Source organism: Protopterus annectens, chromosome 9.part0 (genome assembly GCF_019279795.1).
Source record: "Protopterus annectens isolate FY-2018-M chromosome 9.part0, PAN1.0, whole genome shotgun sequence".
In the NCBI taxonomy this organism is placed as follows: domain Eukaryota; kingdom Metazoa; phylum Chordata; order Ceratodontiformes; family Protopteridae; genus Protopterus; species Protopterus annectens.
The window spans coordinates 1,614,985,930-1,615,009,773 of NC_056743.1; the positions used below are offsets into that span (position 1 = coordinate 1,614,985,930).

The following is a 23,844-nucleotide window of genomic DNA, read 5'->3' on the forward strand; positions in this document are numbered from 1 at the left end:
GGGATTGGAATTTCTTTAGGTGTGGCATGTCCAACGGCTCTGGGATTAACATACCTTTATATGTTAGGCAGAAATCTCCTCGGAGTAGGCGATATGCTACAGAATAAAGCTGAAGTTTTTTGAGACAGTCAGTGCAGGGCCTCTGTTTGAGGCCAGTAATTCTCTTTGTGAGCTAGTTCTGTGGCCTTTCCAGCTGCTGCAGATGTCTTGTGAGGTACATTCCAAAAGGGGCGTTGTACTCTATAATGGGTCTAATGAGTGCCAAGTAGACCGGAACAATGACCTATTTTTTCCTGGATGAGAACCCTTTTGTGATGAGGTGTGCCACATAGAATGATTTCCTGACTACTGTGGTGATGTGATTATCAAAGGAGAGACTACTGTCCACCTGGGTCCCAAGGTCTCTTATCACACATTCAGCATTAAGTAGACTGCCATTTATGTGGTAGTTCATGGGTACAGAGTTTTTACCAAAGGGGATGACAATGCACTTTTTGGCACTGAGCTTGAGGCCATGCCTCTGACACCAGGCATCTGTCTTAGTGAGGCCTTTCTGTAGGATGTCCACATCATTTGGTGACTCGACTATGGTCCCTAGTTTGCTGTCATCTGCAAACTTCATTAGTCAGAGACCTTCTGTGTTAGCCTGTCCTTCAGAGAAGTAGATACCAAACAGGAGAGGTCCCAGGACTGAACCATGTGGTACTCCACTTGTCACTGGTTTGAAGTCAGATTTGGAGTCTGCAACTTTTATAGTGTGGGTTCTGTCAGTGAGTCAGTTGGCAACCCATCTTGTAATGTAGGGATTTATACATAGGTTAGTGAGTTTAGCTATAATTCCAGAATGGGAGATGGTGTCAAAAGCCTTGGTGAGGTCAAGATAGGCTGTTTGAACCACCTTACCCTTGTCTACGGCTTTGGTGATTGCCTCAAAGAAGTCGATCAGGTTCAGAAGGCATGATCTGCCTTTCACAAACTCAAACTGTGTGGGGTCCAGAGTTTGGAGGTTACCATTGTCTGTTTATGAGTTCCATGACGATACGTTCCATGGCTTTGCAGACCAGTCTCATCAGGCTAATAGGGCGTTAGTTCCCAGGATCAATGGTAACTCCCTCTTTGTGGAGTGGGATAACTGTTGCTGTCTGCCATTCAGTGGGCACAAAGGCTGATGTGAGACTATGATTGAACATGGTGCTTAGGTGGGGAGCCAGTTCATTCTAAATTTCATGTAAAACGCAGCCTGGGATGTTGCCCGGTCCCATGGATGCTGTGTTTTTGGTTGTAGAGAGTGCAGCTTTTATCTGTATAGATATGGGCCCTTTAGGGGGTAAGAAGGGGGTTAAGTTAGCACTGAACCTATCTGCCAGGATGTTGGCAGTATCAGTTGGTTCTGTAATTATCATGCCATTGTGCTGTAACTCAGAGCAGATCTGGGTGTTGACAGTGAGATTCTTGACATAGCTATAGAATGCTTTGTGGTTGCCCTTAGAATCAGTGACGATTTTGTTTTCTTAACTAGCTTTGGAGGATCTTATAAGGGATCTCAGCTTTTTACTGAGGCTGACCAGGGAGCTCCTGCACTCATGGGATTTTACTCTCTTTTGCAACAGTTTCTTCCTTCTGTTGTAGAGTTTGTTTATGGCAGGGGGCCACCAGATTGGCTTCCTTTTTTTGGAGGATAGCGTATTGGTTCTGTTAGGGATAGCATGATTCATGCATTCGTGTAAATGCTTATAGAGTGCATTTGTGTAGGATTCAGCAGTCGTAACTGTGTTGTCCATCTGCATGGGTGCCATGAAGTTTGCCACTTCTGTCTTAAGCAGCATGAAGATGGTTTTGGATACATTTTTTTACCATGGTTTCCTTAATGGTGGGTGGGGGCGGGATGCGGATATCTAGGGTGTTTAGCATATGGTCAGATCTGCCCAACAAGGAGTTGACTTCAGGTGTGGAACACCGTTCACTCATGTTGGCAATGACTGGGTCTAGGATATTGTTGCCTCTGATGGGGGTGTGGATAAGTTGATCCAGGGCATTGGAATGTATGAATTCCAGAATACTTGTTGGAGGTTTTCCCAGTTAAGTGGTGGGTAGTTTGAAATAAAGCCCATGATTAGGTTGCTTGTTTGCTTGTTTGAACCCTAATATTTTCCAGTATATCAAAAAAAGAGGAGTGGGAATCCTGGGACATGGTGGGGGATCTGTAGCAAGCTACAGTTTGGATTGTAGTTTTGCCCAGAGTTAGTTGCACTTGGATAACCTTGGATGCATTATGCTGCGCAACTAGACTGGAGGTGTGGATATCCTTAATGAATATGGACACACCTCCGCCTTTTATGTTCTGGTCCAGGTTAGATGGCCGAAAAGTGTGGTATGAGTTATAGCCTGGTAATGCAGGGGTACTCTCTAGAGCTTTGAACCAGGTCTCAGTCACTGCATAGATATCGATGTTGTCTATTTTAAGGAGTGCCTCGAGTGAGTGCATTTTGAGATTTTAGACTTCTAGCATTGAGTAGCATTGCCATCAGGTTTTGCTTGCCTATTCCTATTATGGTGGTGAATTTGTCATTTGAACCTTGACTAAAAAAGGCACTATAGGGACGGCAAGACCCTTAGCTAGTATCCAGAATCCCTGGGGCGACAGGTGCAGGCCATCTCTGGCAAAGCATCGTGATCTGTCGAACATGTCGTCCCAGGCAGACAGACACTGGATCCTCTTAGAATGACACCAGAAGCTTAGCTAATTGTTGAAGTCAGTCATTTTGTCCTTGTACTGTGGTATCATTCTGGGCAATGGCAAGATACTCCTCAGGGCTAGGGTCACACCTGCCTGGGCTACGAGATCGGAGAGCTCTTCCATGTCTCTTTTCATGTAGTTCAGGGAGGTACATCTCAGGTTGTTCACACCAACATGGATAATGACAGAGTCATATTTGTACTTGTTGTGTAGTGACCTGAATGCGTGGGTTATGTGACAGATTCTGGCACCCAACAGGCAGCTGACAGTAAACTTCTCCTTGTTTAGCCTGGTGAGTGGGACATCAGTGTGCCTGACTGTAGGGTCACCGATGACTAGTGTGTTGGATATGTTGTTTTGCCATATGGGCTGTAGTTTATTGGCAGACTGAGTCTCTGGGCTATGTGTCATTTGGTTTGTATTGGGGAGTGGAGGTTGCTTGCATTTCTGCTTTGGAGGTCTTTGTTGCTTGAGCAGATTATTATTGAGAGCCTCTGCGAATGTTTTTGTGTTTCTATGTGTGGATTTTGGTGGTGTAGGTGTAGTGGGACTATGTGATGGATGTGGTTTGGTGCAAATGTTTGTCTTCTCCTCTTGACTGTTAAGTTCAAGTGTGGTTTGGTGCAAATGTTTATCTTCTCCTCTTGTCTGTTAAGTTCAGTCTTGGTTGGAGAGAGCTTTACCTCCAGTTTGGCTAGATAAGTGCATCTCTCACAGGTTGTGGTGTTGGGTGGTAGGTGGAGAGGGTTGTCTGTGTACATGAGACAGTTTTGTCATTGCCCGAAGATGCCCAGATTCTTCAGATAGACAGGAGAGGACACTGGGAGCTCACCCTTGGACATGCCTGAATAAAAAACTACTTTCTTCTAGACAAGTGAAGAAAGTGAGTATAAGAGCTGTTTTTCTCTAAGCAAGCGAGGAAAGTAAGTACAAAAACTGTTTTCCTCTAGGTAAAGAGGAAGGTTGAGTGCTGTATTAATTTGTAGCTTATTTAGTGCTACAACAAGTTCTGAACAAGTGCTGAGCACAAATAAGCAAATTCAAATGATAAAACTAAGAATCTGTACCTGGATTTTGCTTGTTTATTCCAGATCCAACCAGGGAGAGGTAGGAAGGTTCAGATGCCACTAAACCAGCATAGTTACTTTAAGTATGTCTAAAAGAGTGGGGAGGACCATGAGCCAGTAGACCACCACACAAAAGTTACATGTCCAAAATTTGCTATGTGTATATTTGGGGGGGGGGGGTGGCAATGGTACCCAAATTTGGAGTAGAGTGATGGAGTGGCTACTACACTTTGACAGGTGGATTGAAAGCAGCTAAAATAGTCGTCAAAGGGTGGCTGTCAGTTTAGCTGTCAGACCATAGCTGTGTAGCTATGTAATATATTTGTCTGTGGCTTTATGCATGGCTGGCCTTAAATGTAGACAAAGTAGGTAGCCACCTCAGATGACATTTGGCTAGGGGAGCTTTTCTGATTTATTTTAAGTAAAGAAATGTGTCTGGAACATTTATTTACTTTAAATATATAAATAAATTAATAAAAACCCTGCTGTGCCTCTATGTCAAAATAACTGTAACTGCAGTGCTTTGGTGGTTTCTGTCCATCTCACCTGCAAACTGTTTGTGGGCTTTACACCTGTCCCATACACACAGATAGAATCATTGTCTAGATAATTGGTGGGATCACAAAGAGTCGAAAACTGGTAAATTTTACAAAGGACAGTGATTGTCATGGCTGTGTTTGGAATAGTTTGCAATCATTCATAAGGTTAGGTAAGTTTTTCTTATTTCTGGAAGGCAGTCAGATATTATGGGCAGTGGACAGGTTTGTAGAACTAAGGTTGGCATACTGTGTCACCATTTAGTAATTATGTGCTTGTGTGAAATGAAGCTGAAATTACATTGCTATTACCACTGTTTATTTATTTTATTTTATTACAACCAGGGATCTGTTGCTATACATGCTGGGTACAGCCAGGAGTTGCCTGTGGGTGAAACCAACTCAACTGGTTATCATTCGATTATTATTCTGGCTATTCTGTACCAATTTAACTTGTGCTCAACATGTTGAAATAATTTACTGTGGCTGTATTATTGAGAGACAGAAATTGAAATATGTTACTGTGGCTTTTATTGCTTTTTATCACAATCAAACTTATGGGTTGTGCACAGTCAACAAGTAGCTTTGACCTCTGGGTGCACTGAGATTATCTGTGGATTGAAGTGACTGACCCTTTTGACATTTGCTCAGTTTGCACAGTTAGTCTGACTTTGCAGGATTAGTGAACATCTTTGTGAAGTTAGTTGGAATGCTTTACTATCTGATTTGTGTGAATGAAGTTGAAGTGCTTTACTTTGGCTACTGGTTTTATGAAGCAAAGCTAAAGTATATTGCATTGGCCATTATTATTTTGTCTCAATCAGACTTCGGAGCTGCAATAAAATCAATAAAGTGACTATAATTGCCAGGTAGGAGGCTGTCTGGGGATGAAAGTGATTTACCCTTTGCCATTTGATTAGTTTTAAACAATATGGCTTTTCAGAACTAATGTGCATTTGTATGGAGTAAACTGGAATGCATAAATGTGGGTAATGTGTGTTTATGTGAAACAAACTTGAATTGTTTTACTGCGACCATACTGTTTATTCTTTTACCACAGTAAGGCATATGAGATGTACACAGTCAACATCTGGCTGATATTGCTGGGTATATGGAGTGTCTGTGTATGAAAATCACTGACCCTGCTGTTGTGATCATTTTAAGTAGTCAGTTATCTGGCTTTATAGAACTAGAGTGTATTTCTGTAAAACAAGCTGAAATATTTTACTTTGGCCATGTTTCTAAATTCATAGACATCCAAGGTGTCCACACTCAGTAAAGTGGTTGCATTTGATGGGTATGAAGGCCCTCTGTGGATAAAGGTGACTTACCCCTGCTTATGTTTGGTCACTGTTAAAAATCTCCAGATCTGAAGTGACAAGATCAGCATCACACAATGGATTGTATTTGAAATCCAGTGTAAAATAATTATTATCATGACTTATTCTTGTATTTATGTATATTTGGGAGGATGTTGCAGTGTAGTCAAGAATTATAGATTGCCCATAATTTATTTCACTCTCTGTAATAATCAAACAACACAACTCTACATAATGAGCGGCTCTCCTTAGCAGACTGGTAAGATGTGTATGAAAGCAATCATTGGCACAGTGGAGCAACAAGTAGTGTTGTTATCCCAATAGTGCTCAGTTATCTGCTTGGGTATTTTGCTACAGCATCTTCTTTATGGTGTCTGCATATTCCTCTTTCTCCATGGGTTTTATCCAGGTATTTTGGTTTCCCCAATACTCCATAAGTTCTATAGGTAAACTAAAGTTCCTCCAATATATTAGGTTAACAAACAGTATGACTGTGTGCACTGTGGAGAGACACACACACACACACACACCTATTAACAGTTACACATGGAAGGTTTCTGTGTCGCAGTAAAAAAAAAAGTAATGATCTTTCACAAATAAGGCATAAAATGCATCACTGAGCATACAGACTCTGAGTATTGGTAGGTATGGTGGTCCCCTACATTCTGGCTTAATTAGTGGATTTTGACACATCCTTAGTAAGGGACCCCACTTCATCTAAACCTAACTCTGCTCAAAAGTATGCACAGAAGGTCTCTAGAGTGTGTGGGGGTGAAGAACAGTGTGATTATTATTCATTTAATTTTCTACCCAATCAAACCTCAGACATTTATACAGAAGGTCACCATGGTTTGTCTACAGAGAGTGTAAGCTCTAGGAGCAACAAGTTGGAATACACTGCTGTCATCATTTTTTCTCACTTTCTTCGCAATCAAACATGTGATGTGTTTATAGGTGGTTATCTTTTGCAGGTGGGTTAAGGTGGAATTCTGTATATATATATATATATATATATATATATATATATATATATACTTCTGAAAGAAACAACTTAAAATGTATGCCATCAAGCAAGAATGACCATTTTAGTACACTTTCCAGACATTCAAAGCAATGTATAGAGTTTAAGGAATTTGCTTTTACTGTTTTAGATTTTGCTCAAGAAACAAGAGGGGTAGTAATACAGATAGTGGGTTGAAATGTTATGAGTACTACTGGCATATACTGTTGAATGCAACCACAGGGATTGATTTAAACACAAGTTTAAGTCATCAGAGCATTCTGAAAAGAAACCAAAGGTATTATGCCACATGACTTTCTGACTTTTCTATAAAATCAGAAGTAATATGGAGTGATTTTGGTCATCTGATGAAGTCTTAGTCCATTTTACATCATTGTGGAAAGATGAAAGTTCTTCATTCTCGTTTATTTTTTGCATTAAAACTGTTTTTATGCATATTTGTCTTGTTTTTGTGTTTTATGTCCTTATAGTGGTGCAAAAGTTTGTTTCTTCTGATCTTTGAGAAGCATTCTGTGATTTCAGTTTGTTTATTTGCTTATTTTTTTATTCTGATTGGAAATGATAAATCATAATTATTTACCAGTATGTAAGCCAGCAGCTGTAGTTCCATTAACTTTTTCAAATGCTATTAAATACGGGATCTAAAACTTGTAGTCTACAGAATTTCATCTTAAGCTATAATGATCTTTAATTAGTTTCCTGCATGAATACTCCCCTTACTTGTCATCCGGTCACGTATGGATGTATAATATCCTGAAGCCTATAAAACAGTCCATTTTAACAGAGTTGCAGCTACATTATTCATTTAGATTCTTATTCCTTCTTTGAGATGCCTTACATTGCCCATTTTCCCAGACTGTGGCTTAAAAGAATAATCTTTTTTTGTCTCAAAATTAAGATGCACCAGAGATCTTGAGTCATCAGCAACTACTTCCCAGCTTTGATTACAAAAAAGCTATAACATTTATATGAAATGGATAAACATAGACCAGTGTCTTCCTCATGGGACAGCTTTGTAAGCTTTTAACAATGAGACTTCCTGTTTAATGCCCACTGTATTTCAGAGACATTACAGTTTTACTGTTATTAAAAGTTATTTTCTTAGCATCCCTGATTTCAAAAACATGTTTTAACATGCTGTGCGTCTTTCTATCACTTTTGGATCTCAAGAACCTACCTTTATTTTTGAGAGGTGTAAAGGCATAGATAAACACAAAATATACTGACATGGTCTTGTTTCTTTTTGGCCTTTGTGAGAATAATGAAGACATTCCTAAAACAGATCATGTGGAATTACCGGAGATGTAGCAGTTGCAGAGATGTCAGTAAAATTATTCACAAACTCGAAGGAAGGGTGGAACAGAGAATTGCTATATCTGACACACTGCTCTTCTAACCTTTGCTGAAATTAAACATTCTAAATGGCTGCATGATTATTTCCTTCTTTCAGTGGCTAGATTATCTATTATGTTATCTTCCTGATTTCCACTGTTTATAAAGGCCCCATGTGTAACGTCCGTGTAATTGTAAGTCAGCCTTTAGAGTTGTTTACCAGAAGTTTCACGACTGCTTTTATTTTTCTACAGTTGTGATTATCACTCTTGCATTCGTGTTTTTGCACTCTTTTTTCCCCTTATCTATAGATGGCATAAAACTACAAAAACGGTCTTCTTAATGCATAGTCAGCCTTTGATAATCATCTGCCATTTTTATTTGTTAACTCAGTAAACCCTGTGGAAACAAATGCTTATTTTCAAGGGTAAACTGAAACTGCTGCCTGGTTAAACACATTACTCACAGTCACACAACAGGCAAATAGAGACTGGTGGGACTCAAACTCTGTTTAACAGAATAAAGCTAATTAGTAGCTTATAGTCTGCTTCCTGTTATGAACATAAACTTGGATTGTTTGTATTTTAATTGCTTAACTAAGTTACTTGTCTGTGCCTTTTGTTCATTTTGTATGCTTGGTACATATTGCAGTTATTTGTTTTTTTTTTTTTTTCTCTGTTGTGGTGGCATTCTATCTGCAAGATTGATTGATCTTAAAGAGATAAAGTACTGTTTTCATTTATTATTCTTTTTCTCTCTGAGTTGCAGTAAGTTTAATCTGAGAATTCACTAAGAGGGCTATGTTAGAAAACATTCCTCCACACATGGGAGGTGCAAAAAACACTTGGTGCAACTATAACTAGTTTGTAAATCTGCAAGAAATGGAGTGCATTAGCCTGTCAGATACTTGGACAGATAGCAGCATGTGTTTGTGTACAAGTGGATTGTATTTTGAAAAACTGGGTCTGAAGGTAATATTGCTGTCCACTGAAAGCATTACTCCTCTGTTCAAAACTGCCATACAAAAAATTATTTCACAGTTAACAAAAATGGCTAGTATGAAAAAAAAGACTTATGACCCACACTTACAACAAATTCTGATTCAAACTGCCAGTTCTTCTACACCTTCAGTCTCTACAGTCACTATTTATTTGCTTCTCAATATCTCTGCTTCTTCAGCTACAGTAACTTAGTAAAACTCATTTGGTGTTTTTGTCCATTGATTGATGGACTGATCCTTCACTCTTTGAAACATATAGCTCCTAAAATGATCAAATATATTCAAACTCTTCCTTCTAGTTCATCACGTCTGCATTTGCTGAAACCATTCCTCATTTTTGATTAGGTAATATATTTTTATTAAAAGGTTTCATTCATTCATACTAGTCATTCCATTTATTTATTTGAGTGTTTAAATACTTACTTTTCAGGCTAGCACTGTTGAGAACAAGTCAATTTCTTTTATGAAAGCCTTGAGGGAGTCATCATAGCATCTCTTCAAGAGGAACGGTTCCACCTACTAAACAAATAGTTGAAACTACACTTAGGACTTCTTTTGCCAAAGTTGCCAAGCATTCATCTTGCATGGTTACTCCATTCTTTGCTCAGATGTCATGGCTTCATTGATCCCAAAGCCTTCCAGACTTGAACTTCCATTTTTCCCCTTTCACCTTAGACTAGTAAATCTGCATCAGTACTGGCCCTTACCCACATAGCAGTACTTCATGAGTTCCTTCTTTTCTTAGCGGGTCCCTTTCTATGAATACACTCAACTGTGAAAGCTTGTGTAACAACAAAGTAATGTTCTTTCACAGCATTTTCTTACCTCCTGATTTGCCACCACCCTTCTTTTTAACCTTGGCTCTCTGTTCATCACTGTTTCTGAATAAACTGTACCCATTACTACAACCACTTGCTTGTGCAGAAAGCAACAGCTTTCCAGACTGAACAGCAATCACATTTCCTCTGTGATATCACAGTTTTATGGAAGCTAAACTAAAATGTTTTCCCACTTTAAATATTGTGGAACCAATGTTAGAAGCTGAGATCAATATAGTTACAAAGTTTATAACCTCCACCCAACGAATCTCAAAATCCTAAAACCTTGAAATTCATAATAGCGAGTAAGCACAAAATTATCATTTTGTGAAATCACTCCCCTTCAACTATTTAAATTTATTGGCCATCCTACTGTATTCCATAGTACCAGAATAAAAAAGTGACCACACCCTTTCAATCTATCTCGCTGTTTTAAAATAGTGACTCTCCACTAAAACCCAACTTTTTAGACAGGTAAAACTTAAGTTACCTACTTTCACATCTAACTCTTCTAGTGCACACTGCAGTGTTTAGGATAAACCATTTTTTTTTTCATCTTACCTTTAAGCATCCCTGTGACTAGCACTTGCTTTAAAACCTGCTGAAAAGCATTAGGAAGTCTTAAAACTGATACAAGCACTCATCTCTCCTTGTTAATAAGGAGAAATTAATTGTAGGCACTAAACAGCCTATAACTGAAAAGTACCTTGCTAAGGTAAGGGAAAACAGCTCTTGTACTTTACAAAAAATTAAAAAACACCAAGCCAGGCATGTCCAAGGGTCAGCTTCTAGTGATTTCTCCTGTCCACTTGGTGAATCTGGGCATACTGGGGCAATGCAGCAATTGCCTCATGTACACAGACAACCCATTCCTACTATCACCCAACACTACAACCTGAGAGAGATTCACTTACATAGCAAAATTGGAAGCAAAGCTCTCTCCACCCAAGATTGTGCTAGACAGACAAGAGGAGAAGGTTAACACCTGCACTACAACTCAAGCAACACATAGGCCTTCTAAACCCACACCCACACATAGCAACACTAAACCCACATATGTGGAGGCCCTTAACATTAATCTGCCCAAGCAACAAGGCCCTCCGAAGCTGAAACACAAACAAACATCAATCACAACCAAAGTGTCACATAGCTCACAATACCAGTGTGCCACCCAACAACAGCCCCTAAGCCAAGACAACGCACCCAACACTTCAGTCATAGGTGACTCTATAGTCAGGCACACTGATGTCCCACTCACCATGCTGAACAAGGAGAAAATTACAGTCAGCTGCCTGTCGGGTGGCAGGATCCACCACATAAAGCATGCACTCAAGTCACTCCACAACAAGTACAAGTATGACTCTGTCATTGTCCATGTTGGAGTAAATGACTTGAAACATACCTCCCTGGACTACATGAAAAGAGACATGGAAGAGCTCCTGGATCATGTGGCCCAGGCAGGTATGACCCTAGGCCTGAGTAGCATTCGACCTTCGCCCAGAATGATACGACATTATAAGGACAAAATGATTGACTTCAACAATTGGCTAAGCTTCTGGTGTCATTCAAAGGGGATCCAGTATCTGTCTGCCTGGGACGATATGATCAACAGACCACAACGCTTTGCCAGAGATGGTCTGCACTGGTCGCCCTGGGATTCAGGTTACTGGCTAAGGCTCTTGCCACCCCTATAATGCCTTTTTTAGACAAAGTTCAAAGGACAAATTCACCACTGTAACAGATACAAGCATGCAAAATCTAAAGGTAATGCTACTCAGTGCTAGAAGTCTCAAAATGCACTCTCTCAAGGCACTCCTAAAAATGGAGAACATCGATATCTGTGCAGTAACTGAGACCTGGTTCAATGCTCCAGAGAGCACCCCTGCAATACCAAGCTACAACTCTTACCACACTGTTCGGCCACCAAACCAGGACCGAAACACTAAAGGTGGAGGAGTGTCAATATTCACCAAGGATATTCACACCACCAGGCTAGGTGCCCACACAATGCTTCTGAAATTCTCCAGGTGCAACTAACACTAGGTAAGACTGCAATCCAAATTGTAGCTTGCTACAGATCCCCCACCATACCCCAAGATTCTCACTACACCTTTCTAAACATACTGGAAAATATTGAGATAGAACCAAACACCCTAATACGGGGTGATTTTAACTACCCTGCCACTAACTGGGAAAACTACTCATGTTCCAACACCTTTGCCCAACGGTTCTTGGAATTCATAAATTCCAACGCCCTGGATCAACTAATCCATAGTCCCACCAGGGGCTCCAATATCCTAGACCTGGTCATTACCAACATGGGAAATTGATGCTCCACACCTATGGTCACCCCCTTGTTAGTCAGGTCTGACCATAAGCTAATCATCCTTAACATCCACATCCCACCTTCACCCCCCAGTAAGGAAACCTCCATAAAAAACTTCTCCAAAGCCAACTTCATGCTACTCAAGTCAGAAGTGACAAACTTCATGACACCCCATGCAGGGAACTGAAAGTTCAAATGCTGAATCCTACACTAAGGCACTGTACGAGCACATCCACTCATGCATGAATCGTGCCATCCCATATAGAACCAAGATGCTCCCATCCAAAAAAAGGAAGCCAATCTGGTAGTCCCCTGCCATAAACAAACTTTACAACTAAAGGAAGAAACTGTTGCAGAAAAGAGGAAATTTCTAGGATGCAAAAAACTCCCTTACCAGCCTCAGTAAGAAACTGAGATCCCTCATAAAATCCTCCAAAGCTAGTTACGAAAATAAAATTGCCAAAGATTCCAAAGACAACCACAAGGTATTCTATAACTATGTCTAGAATCTAAATGGCAATGCTCAGATCTGCTCTGAGCTAAAACAGAATGGCATTAAATATACTGATCCCAAGGATATTGCCAATATCCTGGCAGATCGATTCAGTGCCAACTTCGTCCCCCTCTCACCCCCTAAACGACCCATCTCAATACCGGAAGATTGCCAAATTCCGGTAATAACGGCCACACAGGTAAAAATGCACTCTCCAAACCTAAGAATACAGCATCCATGGGACCAGGTGACATCCCGGGCTGTGTACTACATGAACTACAATATGAACTGGCACCTCACCTAAGTGTCATGTTTAATCATAGCCTCACCTCAGGTTTTGTGCCCACTGAGTGGCGCAGAGCTACAGTTATCCCACTCCACAAGGGGGGATCCACCTTGGATCCCGGAAACTACTGTCCCATCAGCCTGACAAGCCTTATCTGCAAGGCCATGGAGCGTATTATCATGGAACATATAAACAAAGACATTGGCAACCTTCAAACACTGGACCCCACCCAGTTTGGGTTCGTGAAGGGCCAATCTTGTCTCCTGAACCTGATTGACTTCTTCGAATCAGTCTCCAGAGCCATGGACAAGGGTGAGGTGATCCACACAGCCTATACAGACCTTGCCAAGGCCTTTGACACCATCCTCCATTCTGGAATCATAGATAAACTTACTAGGCTGGGCATTAATCCCTATATCACCCAATGGGTTGCTAACTGGCTTACTGATAGAACCCACACTGTAAAAGTAGCCGACTCCAAATCCAGCTCCAGACAAGTGACAAGTGGAGTACCTCAGGGTTCAGTCCAGGGACTCCTCTTGTTTGGCATCTACTTCTCTGAAGTACAGGCCAACAATAAGGGACTCGAGCTAACAAAGTTCTCAGATGACTGCAAACTGGGAGCCATTATTGAATCCCCAAATGATGTGGATACTCTGCAAAAGGGCTTTACAGAAACAGATGCTTGGTGCCAGAACCATGGGCTCAAGCTCAATGCCAAGAAATGTATAATTATCCCCTTTGGGGAAAAACATGTATCCATGAATTACCATATAGGTGGCAGTACACTAAACACCAAAAGTGTGATAAGAGACTTAGGGACACAGGTGGACAGTGGTCTCACCTTCGATAACCACCTTGCCACAACAGTCAGGAAATCCTTCTATGTGGCACACCTCATCACTAAGAGCTTTTCATCCAGAAAAAAGGAGGTCATTGTCCCACTGTACTCATCCCTCATTAGACCCATTATAGAATACAATGCCCCATTTGGTATGTACCTCTCAAGACATCTGCAACAACTGGAAAGGCCGCAGAAATACCTCACTAAAAGAATCACAGGCCTAAAGCAGATGCCCTACGCTGACCGCGTTAAAAAACTCCAGCTATACTCTGTTGCATATCGTCTATTCAGAGGTGATCTCTGCTTAACATACAAGGCCATGTCAAACCCAGAGCTGTTGGACATGCTACACATAAAGAAATCCCAATCCCTCAGAGCTACACGCTCCAGAGATCTAAACCTTGTCATCACAGTAAACAAAACATGCTGGAGGGATAGGTTCCTGACCCAGAGACTCCCCAGACTCTGGAATAGATTGCCCATACATGTCAAGCAGAGTGCCTCTTTGGCCCTCTTCGAAAGGAACCTTGACGACTGGATGGGAGAAAGGAAATTCACCCAAGGGATCACGTCAGTCACCCTGCTAGACAGGGGTCCAGGGAAGTAAATAGTGTGGGAAGAAATAGCCAGGGAATTGTTATGGCTAGGCTTGTATAGGCCCTAGGGCTGATAGCCTAGTACCAACCTATGAACCAATGAAATTTACCTGGTCCCATACACACTAACTGCTGCCATACAGTGAGAGAGGCCACCCAAGAAGGTCTTCGAGAAAACATCTCATTCTGACTGAAAAAACAAACAAACAAAATGTTTAAGTTGTCTTAATAGCATCCCACCAGTCTTCTCCTCAGGCCAATGAGCACTGTTAGGTGTAAAACTAGTACTTAACAGCACTGAGAGGGTGCATAACAATTGTTAAACACCTTTCTAATGTCAAAAACATACTTAATAATCCTGCCTTTTCACAGATTTTGGAGCTTTATATATGTTACATATATGTTAGATCTCTGCCATTAATGATTTTTGTCACAGTGTTTCAGTGTTTTTAAGCAGACTCAAAACCTCAAATAAGGTGTTAAGGAGTCTGTATCTTGCAGAATATGGTTTATAAATCACAGTACCAAAATGTTTATCCCGTTGGGCTTTAAAGATGTTCAGACTACTAGCCTGTCTCATTGAATTGAAGCTAATTTGCTCTTTGCAGTAGTCATCCTTTAGGGAAGAAATTTTTATTTAAGGATGTTTTATGTTTTGTAGTTTCAGTTAGCTAGTTGTTGTTCCTGGTGGATTGAGACTGTGAAATTAAGTTTAACCCAGTGGTGTGCCAGCTCTTGCAATGTAGAAAGGGATAAAGCCCTGACTTCAGCCAAGGTGACCCAAGTTCAGTTAGTGGCTCAGGTGCCTGACAGCTGGTGGAGGAAGAGAGTTATGCCCAGTCTGGGAGTCAGCCACGCAGTGCCACAATCCCTTCAAACAGGGGTTATAATGCAAATAGGCTGCCTGGGGACATGGCAAGCATTAAATTCATAAAACCACTTTTTGGTTGTAGTCTTTAACATGGGTGTGTAGAAGTGAACATTGTCTGAGAAAGGTATTGTGAGACTCCTTGGTGATGTAGACTGCACATCTTTTGACCCCAGGGCAGTATTAGTCCATTCTAAATGCCATTATTGCCGGTGTGGCAGCGAGGGCTTATAGCAGCCTCACGACTTCCTGAATGATGCCCCACCCTGACAGCTCTTGCCATGATCTTGCTTGAAATTTCAGGTTAAGGGAACAAGTGAGTCAAGTCCCATTTTGGGAGGTTGATGTTCAGCAGTCATGGGGCAAAAAATACACAGAAAAAAAAAGGTTAAACCAGTGGTAGGTGACAATTTGCCATAGAGATATTTTTAAGCTAAAATCAAATGTTCCCCTATGATCCCATAATGTACAGAGTGGAATTTAAACAAGTCAATCTGTTGTGATAGATTTGTTTTAACAGTGATGACTTGCATATTAAAGCATTTCTCGACTCTCTCCAACTTTTGATTATCTCCTAAACAGGCCATATTCTTGATAATTTATGGAAATATATCACGACTGTAATAGGAACTTAAGTTTTATCTTGAAAATATTGGATTTCTTTCTGCTGTACCCAAAACTGCTAATCCTAATTCTAGCATTGTTCCTGCAGTGTTTTGGTTTTCTCATAATGCAATTAACTTCTCTTAATGGCAATCATTAGGTTCATTATAGTTTGAAGTTTTTCAAACTGTCGGGGTTTTTGAAGGTTCATTTAAGTATCTGTCTTCATTTCTGACACTATATGAAGTTCTCAGTCTTCATCTCAGCAGTGATTACATTGTAAGGAAGGATGAAGACTCGAGAGCTGTGTTGTAGGTGTCTTCACTCCAGGATGGCAATAATGGACCATGAATGTATTTGTCTTTGCCAACCTGCCTTCTGCACAACTCTTAAAGGACCCATACTGCTAATATTTGTATTGTAGTAGTGTTATTGTATTCATTAAAAAACTAGCAAAAGGCTATCAGAAAAGATCATGCTTTACTGCTGGTGTGAGTGATGATGTCACTGGAGTAAGGCTTGAACTAATCTGGCCTTTATGCCTTTTCTGTGGTTACTGATAAATTTTACAACTCTCTGTCCAGATAGCTGAAAGACTGCCCAACTAAATCAGACTGAAAACATGTGAAGAAAACTTACCAATTTAATCATGCATTTGAAAGATTATGATTTACACCTATGGAATTTGTTCCATGCTGCTGTGTTGCACACACATAAATATATATATAAGTGCATGTATGTGCATATAAATCTATATCTTTTGATGGATCGATGGATATAGATATGCAGGGTCTATATGACAGTATTGAATGGACTAAATAACGAATGCTATTTAGTCGATCCAATACTGTCGAAATGGAAAAATAGCGAAGTCACGGAAAATCGAATTTTTTTCCCAGGGAAAAAAATTCGGTGGGCTATCTTCAGGATTTTGCCATTTCCTCCACTATGGTACGATCTCGAAGTTGGTATATTTAAGTAGGGGGGTGTTGGGGGCATAGCCCCCCACATCTGGGGGATGGGGGGACGAAGCCCCCTACTTAAATTTGTGTTTAAGTTTTTTTTTTGTTTTTTTTTTTTTTTTTACGGAGCAGCACATTTTTTCCCTGGGAAAAGAATTCGCTGTTCCGTTAGATATTTTGTTGTTCGCTATTTTCATCGTACGTTAATATATTATAGACGTGATATGCTAGTGCACACACACACACACACACACACACACACACACACACACACACACACACACACACACACACACACACACAAACACATGCACACATGTTGGTAAGTGTACTTGTCAACTGTATGTTTTATCTGTACAGTTTCTGTTATTCTTATTAAGTTTGTCGATTTTAATAAGGTATATTAGAAGTAAAAGTGCTGGCTGATTACATAAAATAAAATAAATAAAATAATTTCTGGAATAGAATTGTCCATATCCTTCTTCTCTTTCTTGTATTGCTTCTTTCCTATCTTCCAATTGCAAAACAGTAACATCTCCAGCTTTTCTACCACCTAAATGATATTTAAGCTTGCTGTCTGCTTTGTACCTTTCCCAGGAAGCCCTGATTATGTGATTCTTGTAGCCTTAGTCACTTTACCCCTGAGTGCCTCATTAACCCTGCAGTGCAAGAAGCCATCACAATTTAATTTATTACTGAAGTAACTGCGGTGGTGGTGCTGCGGTAGTGTTGTCGCCTCACAGTTACACGTTGCCCGTTCGATTCTCAGTTACAGCATCTTCTGTGTGGCAACATGTGTGAATGGGTGTTCCCGGTTAGGGGTCGCCACAGCGGAACTCCGGTCCGCTAATGATTGGTAGTTGATTTTTACGTGCCGAGTTACCAGCCCTGACGCACAACCTTCAATGAAGGTACGCCCATTCACGCATGTCTCCACGCAGAAGACGCTCTAGCTGAGAATCGAACTGGACAGCGTCTTACTGTGAGGTGACAACGCTACCGCAGCACCACCACCACCACCACGTTTAAATCACATTATTCAATAAATATGAAAAACTATATATAACAATGTTCTTTGAGCTTAGACACAAAATCCTGAATAAAATTAGTAGCTTGAATTAAACAATTTAGCCAAATTGTAGCTTGCTACAGATCCCCCACCATGCCCCAGGATTCCCACTTCTCTTTTCTTGATATACTAGAAAATATTAGGGTTCAACCAAACACCCTAATAATGGGCGATTTCAACTACCCCACCATTAACTGGGAAAACTACTCATGTACCAACACCTTTGCTCAACCCTTTCTGGAATTCATAAATTCCAATGCCCTAGATCAACTTATCCACACCCCCATCAGGGGCAACAATATACTAGACCTAGTCATTACCTACTTGAGTGACCGGTGTTCCACACCTGAAGGTCAACTCCTCGTTGGTCAGATCTGACCATAAGCTAATCAACCTAGATATCTACATTTCACCCCCCCATTAAGGAAATCACGGTAAGAAATTTCTCCAAAGCCAACTTCATGCTTCTTAAGACGGACGTGGCAAACTTCATGACACCCATGCAGATGGACAATACAGTTACGACTGCTGAATCCTACACAAATGCACTCTATAAGCACTTACACAAGTGCATGGATCATGCTATCCCAAACATAACCAAGACGCAATCCTCCAAAAAAAGGAAGTCAATCTGGTGGTCCCCTGCCATAAGCAAACTCTACAACAGAAGGTAGAAACTGTTGCAAAAGAGAGTAAAATCCCATGAGTGCAGGAGTTCCCTGGTCAGCCTCAGTAAGAAGCTGAGATCCCTTATAAGATCCTCCAAAGCTAGCTATGAAAACAAAATCGTCACTGATTCTAAGGGCAACCGCAAAGCATTCTATAGCTATGTCAAGAATCTTAATGACAACACCCAGATCTGCTCTGAATTACAGCACAACGGTATGAAAATTACAGAACCAACTGATATTGCCAGCATCCTGGCAGATAGATTCAGTGCTAATTTTACCCCCCTCTCACCCCCTTAAAGGCCCATATCTATACAGGAAGAATACAGAGTCCCTGTAATCACAACTATGCAGGTAGCAGCTACACTCTCTAAAGCCAAAAACACAGCATCCATGGGACCTGACAACATCCCAGGCTGCATTTTACATGAACTTCAGAATGAACTGGCTCCCCACCTAAGCACCATGTTTAGCCATAGCCTCACGTCAGGCTTTGTGCCCACTGAATGGTGCACAGCAACAGTTATCCCACTCCACAAAGGAGGAGTTACCACTGATCCTGGGAACTATCGCCCTATTAGCCTGATCTGCAAGGCCATGGAACGTATCATCATAGGTTCATAGGTTCATAGGTTAGTACTAAGCTAACTGCTCTTGCGAGCCATTAAGCAGCAGCCAATTTATCCTTGTGAGACTCAAACGAACTCATAAACAAAGACATTGGTAACCTCCAAACTCTGGACCCCATCCAGTTCGGTTTGTGAAAGGCAAATCATGCCTCCTGAACCTGATTGACTTTTTTGAGACAGTAACCAAAGCCGTAGATGAGGGTAAGGTGGTTCACACAGCCTATCTTGAACTTGCCAAAGCTTTCGACATCATCCCCCATTCTGGAATTATAGCTAAACCCACTAAACTAGGTATAAATCCCTACGTCTCAAGATGGGTTGCCAACTGTCTCACTGACAGAACCCACACTGTAAAAGTTGCAGACTCCAAATCTGACTTCACACTAGTGACAGGTGGAGTACCACAGGGTTCAGTCCTGGGACCTCTCCTGTTTGGTATCTACTTCTCTGAAGTACAGGCTAACACAGAAGCCCTTTGGCTAATGAAGTTCGCAGAGGACTGCAAACTAGGAGCCATAGTCGAATCCCCAAATGATGTGGACATCCTACAGAAGGGCATCACTGAGACAGATGCCTGGTGTCAGAGCCATGGCCTTACACTGAATGCCAAAAAGTGCATTGTCACCCCCTTGGTAAAAACTCTGTACCCATAAACTACCACATAGGTGGCAGTCTACTTAATGCTGAATATGTGATGAGACCTTGGGACACAGGTGGACAGTAGTCTCTCCTTCTATAATCACATCGCCACAGTAGTCAGGAAATCCTACATGGCACACCTCATCATAAAGGGGTTCTCATCCAGGAAAACAGAGGTCATTGCTCCCCTCTACTCGACACTCATTAGACCCATTATAAAGTACAATGCCCCTTTTGGAATGTACCTCACAACAGATCTGCAGCAGCTGGAAAGGCCATAGAAGTACCTCACAAAGAGGATTAGTGGCCTCAAACAGATGCCAGACTCTGACCGTCTTAAAAAAAACTCCAGCTTTACTCCGTAGCATATTGCCTATGCAGAGATGATCTCTGCCTAACATATAAAGCTATGTCAAACCCAGACCTGTTGGACATGCTACACCTAAAGAAATCGCAATCCATCTGAACTACATGCTCTAAGGACCTAAACCTTGTCAAAATAATAAACAGGACATGCTGGAGGGATAGATTCCTGTCCCCGAGACTTTCCATACTCTGGAACAAGCTACCCTTCTATATCAAGCAAAGCTCCTCATTAGCACTCTTCAAGAAAAATCTTGATGAGTAGATGGAAAATAGGATAAACACCCCGAGGATCACTTCTGTGGCTCTGCTTGACAGGGGCGCAGGAAAATAGCTTTCTTGGGTGATGTAAGCCAGGGAACCTCGTTGGATAGGTTTACTTAGGCCCTTGGTCCGATAGCCTACTACCTACCTATGAACTCTAGAAAATTTGAAAAAAATTAAAAGAAAATTTTAAATTCATTCCACCAAAAACTCCAAATAAATATATGAACAAAGTCATATAATAAAATAAACAAATCTCATAATTAAATACAGCATTCCAATCCATAATGTAATGCCACACCTGTAGCGATAAACATTAAGTATGCATTCTTTTAATTTGTAATAAACTGTTGATGGCTGTCCTGTCATTACTATCCGGGGGGGGGGGGGGGGGGGTAGTGGCATTTAACAATACCTGCCAGTGTAGTTCCCCTTTCTCAAGAAATACAGACCAGTTACCCTCTCTAACAACCTGTGGAACCTATTACCCTCTCTAACAACCTGTGTAACCTTTTCCATAATGAAAAAAGTACATTTCTTAAAATTCTGACATTTCAACGAATGTTTGTAAAGGGCATTGTTCACAGTCAACACAAGTTGGTGCGATATCGACAATCCCCTGGTAGGAAAATATAACAATATACCCACTTCATCCGGGATTGTGCAATCTCAGAGTTAGAATATATAATTAGTAGGGGGTGTCGGGGGGTACAGGGAGGCTTGCCCACCTGTAAAACATTATGCTTTCATTGTTTTTATTTTTTAAATTTTGCTTGCACCAAGATTAATTCTCAGTGCAAGCAATCAGTTTGATTTCACATTATGCATGTCGAATTAAGTAGTATTCGACTAATATAAGTAGATCATATATGTGTATGTATGCATGTATATATATGTATGGGTCTGCTTGGGTAGACTGAATTTTCACTTAGCCAAATTTTATTTTACCGGTAAGACTGTCACTATACCGAAACTACATGCCACCAAAATTTTGAACTGGGAAATGAGACACTTGGTCAACAATAAAACTGAACATACACTGCCCTATGTCAAACCCACCCAGATGGGGGACTACACCTCCCAATGTGAGGAGCTGTGCCCCCCATGCTCCCCCGCTAACTAAATATGCCAACTCCGGGACCTTACTACCAAGTGTCTCATTTCCCAGTTAAAATTTTCCTTAGTAAGTTGTTTCAGTTACTGACAGTTTGTTGGTGTCTTCTTGGTAAAATAAAATAAAATTCAGTCCACTCAAGTAGATCCATATATATAAATATATATATATATATATATATATATATATATATATATATATATATATATATATATATATTTTACATGTTTGAAGTTTTAAATGTTCAATCTCGCGGCCATATAAAATTCGAAATTCGAACATTTCAAAGTGCGATCATGTAAAGTAGACCCATATAGATATATTTATATATAGGTTTACTGTCATATTTTCAAAAATGTTTTTCCGAGTACTTAAAGTCTCGAAAAATATTGTTGAAAGTTACGATAGTGACCGATAAAAATAACATGTGAAAAAAATGCCAATTTGAAATCGAATCATTGACATTTTTCAAAGTTACCTCCACATCCGGTATCATGAAACACATGTTTTGCAGGTTGGCAAGCCCCCCTGCACCCCCTGCTACTTATATAAACCAAATAGGAGACTGCACTACAGTGAGGGAAAGGGCACATTTCCCAATCCCCACTATAGTGCGATCTGCATTGAAAATGTTGAATCCACAACAGCAAATGGTAGTGTGCATTCAACATTTTTTTTTCTCTCATTTCAAATGTTGAACATTTGCTTTTGGGATAACACATTCGCACATTGCAACTGCGACATTTTGATTGTAATCCTATATGCATATATATATATATATATATATATATATATATATATATATATATATATATATATATATATGTCACAATTACTAATGGCAAAATGTTATAACTACATGACAAGGTTTGTAAGCCTGGGTTTTTTATACATCTTCATAACATATCATTGACAATATCGTCAACTTAAATGTGTTGTGAAGAGGAGAGAGTTGTAAAGTGCAGAACTGAAAGAAAATAAGTGTTCAGACTTGGGAGTGGAACAGATAAGAGGGGGAGATAGATGGCATTACTCAAGGGATTAATTGATGATTGATGTGTTTAGTTTGAGGATTTTGTGCAGAATCCAAGTAGTGTATTTAATATTTTCTTAAAGTATACATAGGCAGATTCATTGTGCAGAAATGTATTTCATTGTTTGCATAATTGTTTTAAGGAAGAGGAGGAAACTGAAGTTTTATTGTAAGATGGTTCCATATATGGAGGAGGGTCATTGTTGAAAAATTATACTCAGTTATATGAAGTTTGTTCCTTGTTATAAGTAGAGGGAGAGGGTTTGTGAACTGGAATCTGAGGTTGTAACTGGTAGTTCTTTTGGTTAACCCACACTTGAAATGTGGGAAGGTTTCTTGGTTAATGAACTTATAAGTACAGGATGCTAGAAAATGAGTGCATCTTTGTTTTATTGAAATCCATTTTATTTATTTATTTAATGGATTATTTATTTACTAATGTGTGTTTGTTTACCAGGGTAGAGCACTGATCCACAATGACCAATTGCAGGCTCAGTTATGGTTCCATAGTACAAGTAAGAAAATAGTGAATATATTGTATTTACAAAGTTTAACAGAAAACAGAAGACAGTAATAATATGAGCTATGTTACAGCATTATGGAATGAGACAGTTATAATACCATACATGTAAGAGTAAATGTGCTCTAAGACTACTTTGAAATGAAGATATGTACAAATCCAAAAGGTGATAGAAGCCAGTTGTACAACTGGGGAGAAAGAAGTGATAATCTGCAGTTTTCATAGTAATCGCACTAAGGCTTAACAGGAAGTTTCACTGTTTGAACCAGTCTGAGATAGTAGTGTGCAAATTAAGTTCTAATGAAATCTAAATGAGGAATTTGTGAAAATCTGTGACTATCATATGTAATAAAATAGGGGCTTCTCCTTCCTTTGTGTAATTCACAGTCCCCTTTTGATGTGCATCTGCACCGTGCATGTAGGCTTATAAGCAGGAAACCACTTTGTAATCTGCAAAAATGTTTGCATCTGCTTCCAGGCTAGCTGTTTCCATCTTGTGGTGCTCATGTCAGTTGCCGCAAAACTTGATGTACCCAACAGTGCTTACTTGCACTGAAGATGATGCTGTAGGCAAAGACTGATTCATCTGAACTTTATTGGTCAGGAAATCTTGAACAGATTTGGAGACAGGGGATCTGTACAGGCTTTGGTGAGTTTGCATGTTTGACGTATGGGGGCTGGGATGTGCATGGTCTTCATTTACCTGTGAATACCAATTTATGTATAGCCCTCACTGT

General features: G+C 40.3%; 1 protein-coding gene across 1 annotated transcript in view; it reads left to right on the forward strand.

The window, feature by feature from the left end:
• The window catches only part of LOC122810728 (cytochrome P450 4F3-like), a 3,229,861-nt gene that overhangs the window by 2,835,471 nt on the left and 370,546 nt on the right, over positions 1-23,844 (forward strand). The gene's annotated exons all lie outside the window — the stretch shown is intronic.